The sequence below is a fragment of the Pongo abelii genome, chromosome 8, assembly GCF_028885655.2.
Source record: "Pongo abelii isolate AG06213 chromosome 8, NHGRI_mPonAbe1-v2.0_pri, whole genome shotgun sequence".
Classification (NCBI taxonomy): domain Eukaryota; kingdom Metazoa; phylum Chordata; class Mammalia; order Primates; family Hominidae; genus Pongo; species Pongo abelii.
The window spans coordinates 98,442,489-98,449,921 of NC_071993.2; the positions used below are offsets into that span (position 1 = coordinate 98,442,489).

The window sequence follows — 7,433 nt, forward strand, 5'->3', positions numbered from 1 at the left end:
CTCCTATTTGAGTTTAGCTCTTCAAGGACAGTAATTTCAAGTTGAATGATGAAGAATTATATTTTTAAAAACAAGCAGGAATTGACTCTCCTTAGCATAATGTTAGTATTCAATACATTTTGATTAATTAGTTAATTAATTTTTTGAGTACAGGTGACTTTATTGATAGTATATGACAAAGTGGGCTTCCTAGGCCCCTCCCTCTTCAGGGGGCTCTGTGTGGAAATTGTGGGGAGGGGAGATTCTCATTGTGGTGGGGAACTGAGTGTGGCAGAGACTCCCTAGCAGCTGAGGGCCTCTCTCTTCCTCTCGTGCTCTCACTGCGGCTGGTAGTCTGGGGTCTTACTCCTCGGAGGCTTTGTGGGCCATGAGGTCCACCACCCTGTTGCTATAGCCAAATTCACTGTCATACCAGGAAATGAGGTTGACAAAGTGGTTGTTGAGGGCAATGCCAGCCCTAGCGTTGAAGGCGGAAGAGTGGGTGTTGCTGTTAAAGTCGGAGGAGACAACCTGGTGCTCGTGCAGCCCAGGATGCCCATGAGGGGGCCTCCAATTCCTGCTTTACCACCTTCTTGATGTCATCATATTTGGCAGGTTTCTCCAGATGGCAAGTCAGGTCTGTGACCAACACGTTGGCAGTGGAGACATGGAAGGCCATGCCAATGAGCTTCTCATTCAGCTTGGGGGTAACCTTGCCCATAGCCTTGGCACCACTAGTAGATGCAGGGATGATGTCCTGGAGAGCCACATGGCCATCGTGCCACAGTTTCCCAGAGAGGCCATCCAGGGTCTTCTGGGTGGCAGTGATGGCATGGACTGTGGTTATAAGTTCTTCTGTGATGCCAAAGTTGTCATGGATGACCTTGGCCGGGGGGCTAAGCAGTTGGTGGTACAAGAGGCTTTGCTGATGATCTTGAGGCTGTTTTTGTACTTCTCATGATTCATGCCTATCATGAACAAGGGGGTGTCAGCAGAAAGGGCAGAGATGATGACCCTTTTGGCTCCCTCTTCTAAGACATCTCCAGCCTTCTCATGGTATTGAAGATGCCAGTGGACTACACAACATAATCAGCACCAGCATCACCCCATTTGATTTTGGTGGGATCTCGCTCTCAGAAGATGGTAATGGGATTTCCATTGATGACAAGCTTCCTATTCTCAGCTTTAATGGTGCCATGGAACTTGCCATGGGTGGAATCATACTGGACCATGTGGATCATGTAGTTGAAGTCAACGAAGGGGTCATTGATGGTGACAGTATCCACTCTGCCAAAGTTAAAAGCAGCCCTGGTGACCAGACACCCAACATGACCAAATCCATTTACTTTGGTCTTCACCTTCACCATGGTGTCTCAGGGATACAGCTGGTGCTGCATGAGAAGATGCAGCTGTCTGTCTAACGGGAGGAGCAGAGAGTAATTGTATTCATTTTCTACATGCCTTTCTTACTAATATATGGCAAGTATCTTTCCTTTTCATTAAGTATTCTTCTAAAACACCATTTTTAATAATAGAAAATCTGGGGATCTATTGCCCTCATTCTCACCTACATTGGGTTTTATCTTTTCTTTTAAATCTTTGCCAATTTAGGGAACGAAAAAGACATCTCTCCTTTATATTTTTGATTACTAGTGAGGCTCTTCCTGTTAATTGGTCTTTTATCTTTTCTATGAAAGTGCTTTTATTGGTGTATAAACACTATATATTAGGGTTGTTAGCATTTTTGTCATATGTGTTAAAAATGCATACACAAAAAATATATTTGTTTCAGATTTTTAATTTTAATAGACTTTTTTCATCATGATGCACTTAGATCTCTTGAATTCATTCTTCCTAACTAAAATTTTGTGTCATATGACCAACATCTCCTCAATCCGCCTTCCTTTGCCTCTACCATTTTACTCTCTGCTTCTATTAAGTCACCTTTTTTACGCTCCACTGTAAGTGAGAAAATGTAATATTTGTCTTTCTATGCTTGGTTTATTTCACTTAACATAATGTCCTCCAGGTTCATCCAGTTGTCGCAAAAAAAAAAAAAACAGGATTTCCTTTTTTTTTTTTAAGGCTAATGGTATTCCATTGTTTATATATGTTACATTTTCTTTATCCATTAATCCATTGATGGGCACTTAAGTTGATTCCATATCTTGGCTATTGTGAATAGTACTGCAATGAACACGGGAGTGCAGATATCTCTTCACCACACTGATTTCATGTCCCTTGGATACATACCCAGTAGAGGGGTTGCTGAATCATATGGTTGTTCTATTTTTAACTTTTTTAGGAACCTCCATACTGTTTTCCATAATAGTTGTACCAATTTACATTCTCACAAACAAATTACAATTTTTATTCATAATACTTTGATATAAAATTTTGTTTCTTATTTATTGTTTGCTTTTTTACCATGCCACCTTCAAAGAGACCTGGAGACATTGCCAGGGGTTGGAAACTGACTTAATAAAGAGTCTTGAGAAAGGAAAGAAAGAAAACGTATTAAGGGAAATGTTGCAAGGAATAGACAGATCTAGTTTTAATTCCATTTCAGCCATTAACTACTAATTGGTCGAGTGATTAAATCTCTCAAAACCAGTTTCCTCTTTGGGGATTGGGGATAATAGTACTTTCCCTGAAGTGTTGTTGTGAGGACCACATAAAACAAATATAAAGTACCTCCCTGGGAATGCTTATGCACTGTTGGTGGGAATGAAAATTAGCTCAGCCCCTGTAGAAAGCAGTTTGGAGATTTCTCAAAGAACTAAAAGTAGAATTACCATTTGACTCAGCAATCCCATTGCTGGGTATATGCCCAAAAGAAAATAAATTGCTCTACCAAAAAGACACCTGTACTCATTTGTTTTTCGCAGCACTAGTCACAATAGCAAGATACGGACTCAACCTAGGTGACCATCGACAGTGAATTGGATAAAGAAAATGTGTTACATATACACCATGGAATACTACAAACCATAAACCATTCACAGCCCCAGCATTGAAGGTGGAAGAGTGGTTGTCGATGGTGGCTGTGAATACTACACAACCATAACAGCTGAAGGCTATTATCCTATGTGAATTTTTTTGTTTGTTTTTTGAGACAGTTTCACTCTTATTGCCCAGGCTGGAGTGCAATGGCACGATCTCAGCTCACTGCAACCTCTGCCTCCCAGGTTCAAATGATTCTCCTGCCTCAGCCTCCCAAGTAGCTGGGATTACAGGCACCCGCCAACAAACCTGGCTAATTTTTGTATTTTTAGTAGAGACGGGTTTTCACCATGTTGGCCAGCCTGGTCTTGAACTCCTGACCTCAAGTGACCTGCCTGCCTCTGCCTCCCAAAGTGCTGGGATTATAGGTGGGAGCCACTGCACCCGGCCTATCCTAAGTGAATTAACACAGGAACAGAAAACCAAATATGCATGTTCTCACCGATACGTGGGAGCTAAAGATTGGGTACACAGGGACATACAGATGGGAAAAATAGATACTAGGAACTCCAAAAGTGGGAGAGGGAGGGAGGAAGTCGGAGAAGGACTGAAAAACCTCCTATTCGGCATTACGTTCATGATATGGGTGATGGGATCGGAAGCCCGAACCTCAGCATCACGCAATATGCCCTTATAACTAACCTGCACATGTAACGCCCTGAATTTAAAATTAAAACAAATTTTAAGAACCTCTCTTGAGAGATAGCAAGTTGCAACTGTATGTAACTAAATGAAAAGGTGTTCTAAAACACTGCTTCCCAAATGTTAAAGGTGCATGTGAATCACCTGGGGATCTTGTTAAACGCAGTTTCTCATTCAGGACACCTGAAGCAGCGCCTGAGCTGCTTCATTTCTAACAAGCTCTCAGATGATGCTGATGCTGGTTGAAGATTCTAGAGTCTTCTGACAATGAGAATACTTGACAAAAAATACTTAAGAACCAATTTAACAACTGATGTCTGTTTTCAGAAGAGTTATAACTCGTGGTACTACATGGAATTTGCAAGATGGAAGACGTGGCTTGCCCTTAGAGGATGCAATTTGAATCTAACATTATCTTAACAAGGTCAGTGTTTCACCAGATGAAATTTCATTAGAGTCATGTTGCTATACAGGGAAGCCAAACATCTGATGAATAAGAAATTGTGCATAAAGAATAAAGAAAAGGATTCAGGAGCGGTAGCACACCTATAGCCCTAGCTACCTGGAAGACTGAGGTGGGAGCATCACTTGAGCCCAGGAGTTCCAGTCTAGCCTGGGTGAGAGAGCGAGACCTCATCTCTAAAAATAAAGATAAAAATAAATTTTTGAGACAGCGTCTCTCTTCGTCATCTAGACTAGAGTGCAGTGGCATGAACCCGGCTCACTGCAGCCTCAAACTCCTGGGCTCAAATGATCCCCCCACCTCAACCTCCTGAGTAGCTGGGATCACAGACGGGCACCACCACATCCGGCTATTTTTATGATTATTATTTGTAGAGCCAGGGTCTTGCCATGTTGCCCAGGCTGGTCTCAAATTCCTGGGCTCAAGCAATCCTCCTACCTCCACCTCCCAAAGTGCTAGGATTACAGGCCTGAAAAGATCTAATGGTCACAGTCCTCCTGATGACTTCCTCCCCAAAGGCCTACCCAAAACACCCATCCAAAGGAAACACCCCATATGAAAAAATTGAGTTGTTTGGAGGAAACTAAATTGCAGTATTCTGCGTGCAGCTTTCCCCTGTAGCAGTGTTTCCCAGCCTCAGCCAATCAGAAGCATCACTTGGGTTACCTGCTACCACTCCTAGAGCTTGGGAGAGTTTGTGGAAGGATACGGGAGAAACCCAAGCATCTCTGTTTCTAAACAGAAATGGTTTGGGAAACCTGCCTCACTATGTTCATCTCCCTTTTTTTTCAGTTTAGAATTCATAGCAGAGGGGAGCTGTACATTGTGGACAGAGGTTCTATTGTGAAGAAAACTGACACTCATCTGTGATACTCAGTAGCTGTGTAATCTTGAGCAAGTTACTCATCCTTCCTGAGTGTGAGTTTTCTCATGTGTAAAACAAGAATAAAAAAAAAAGCTTCTACATAAGGTCATTATAGAGATTACCCAAAGTCATGGATTTGACTGCCATTTGTAAACTGAATACAAATGTGATTGCCATAAATGCATTTACTATGTCAAATCTTCACTGAACAAAGCCGTTGAGAGGCCCTTTGGGATTCATTAGTGTGGGATTTTATCCACTTAGCAAGGCGGAGTTGGTAAACTAAAGGTCAAGTTGACATAAAACCTAGATACAAGCCCAACTTTGCTTTTATTGTTTGAGCCCCCTCGGGGAAAGACGGCAACCTTCCAGTTCTCCACTGTCTTATCTGTAAAACAGTGATGATGATAACTCCTAGAATGATGATGATGGAATCCTAGAATGGTTCATTGAACTAGAGCTGTAGCATGAGGTGGAGTCCACTCAGATGCTCTTGGGTGTGGTGACATTGAGATCTGTCCCCTATGGGGACAAGCCTATCAAGAGCAAGGAACACAGAACCATCTCCTTCAGACAGCACTTCCAAGTATGTTACCAAAATCTTGGTCTTTGAATCCCATGTTAGAGAATTCATCATCCATTTAATCAGTCATTCAGAGAGCGATCCCTCTCAGGACTACATAGAACCTGCTTTCTGAGGACAGAGGCTTTATTAGACTTAGGACAGTCAGTGTTTTCCAGTAAAAATATAACACAAACAACATATATAATTTTAAATTAAAAAGTAAAAACAGGCCAGGGCAATGGCACATGTCTGTAATTCCAGCACTTTGGGAGGCTGAGATGGGCAGAATGCTCGAGTCCAGGAGTTTGAGACCAGCCTGGGCAACATGACAAAACCCCATCTCCACAAAAAAAATACAAAAATTTAGCCAGGCGTGGTGTTGCACACCTGCGGTCCTAGTTACTTGGGAGGCTGAGGTGGTAGGATGGCTTGAGCCCGAGAGGTGGAGGTTGCAGTGAGCTGAGATCACACCACTGCACTCCAGCCTGGGTGACAGAGCAAGACCCTGTCTCAAAAATAAAATAAAATAAATAAAAAGTAAAAATAAGCAAGTGAAATTAATTTTAATAATGTAATTTATTTAATCCAATACAGACAATATATCACTTCAACATGTAGGCATGATAAAGCTTAATGAGCTATTTTACACTTTTTATACCAAGTCTTCAAAATCTAGTATGTATGTTACACTTACAGCACATCTCAATGTGGACCAGCCACATTTCAAATGCTCTATTGTCACATGTTGCCAGTGCCATTGCAGTGGACAATACATTGAGGGGTTGTTGGTCAGCAAGCAGGGATGGACCCCTTATAGTATTAGAGTAATTCTGGATGATATTTTCTTGATAAGATCAAATTTATCAAACACTAACTACTTTTAATCATTACTTTTCCGTGTCATTAAGCTCCATCAGACTCCCAAAAGCTTCCCTGCATTGGCTGCCCCAGAAAATGGCTCTCTGTGACTGTCTGATAATTGGCCCTTACTGTCCATTCTCTCTCTTTTCCATAGTAATAAAAATTTTAGCTGGACAGCTACCCAGAATAATACATTTTCCCTGGCAGCTAGGTGAAACCATGGAACTACATGTTGGTCAATGAGACGTAAACAGAAGTTCATGCAGCACCTTCTTAAAGAAATAGCTGGCATCACTCTTTGTCCTGTTCAATCTCCTTCCTCCTTCCCATTGGCTGGAATGAAAATCTGATGGCTAGAATTAGAGCCACCATATTGGACCATGAGATGACCGGGAAATGGAGGCCACATAGTAGACTAGGTGCCAATTTCTGGGAATTTCATGAAGGGGAGCCTACTTCCTGGCTTTAAAGTAAAAGAGAAATACATTTCTACCATGTTTAAGTCAATATTGTTTGTCCGATTGTTACAGCTGAACTTTAACCATTTCACATTCCCAACCATTCATCCTGGCTTGTGAACGTATAGCAGAAATCCCCAAGAAAGGGGCTAACAGAAGTATTGTGCATTGTTAGCACAAAATAAAACTAATAAGAGCTAATTATTATGGAGCTCAAACTCTATCACTAAGTAGCCTTATGTTAGGTAGCGTACATATCTCCTTTAATCCTCGCAACAACCTTTGTGTATAAATAAGAAAAAAATTTTTTTAATGGTGTATTTCTTTTTTTTTAAATTATTATTATACTTTAAGTTTTAGGGTACATGTGCACAATGTGCAGGTTAGTTACATATGTACACATGTGCCATGCTGGTGTGCTGCACCCATTAACTCGTCATTTAGCATTAGGTATATCTCCTAATGCTATCCCTCCCCCCTCCCCCCACCCCACAACAGTCCCCAGAGTGTGATGTTCCCCTTCCTGTGTCCATGTGTTCTCATTGTTCAATTCCCATCTATGAGCGAGAACATGTGGTGTTTGGTTTTTTGTTCTTG

General features: G+C 41.6%; 1 pseudogene; it reads right to left on the bottom strand.

The window, feature by feature from the left end:
* Positions 1 to 202: 202 nt before the first annotated feature.
* LOC100440460 (glyceraldehyde-3-phosphate dehydrogenase-like) lies at positions 203 to 1,701 on the bottom strand (annotated as a pseudogene).
* Between the last annotated feature and the right edge of the window lie 5,732 nt (positions 1,702 to 7,433).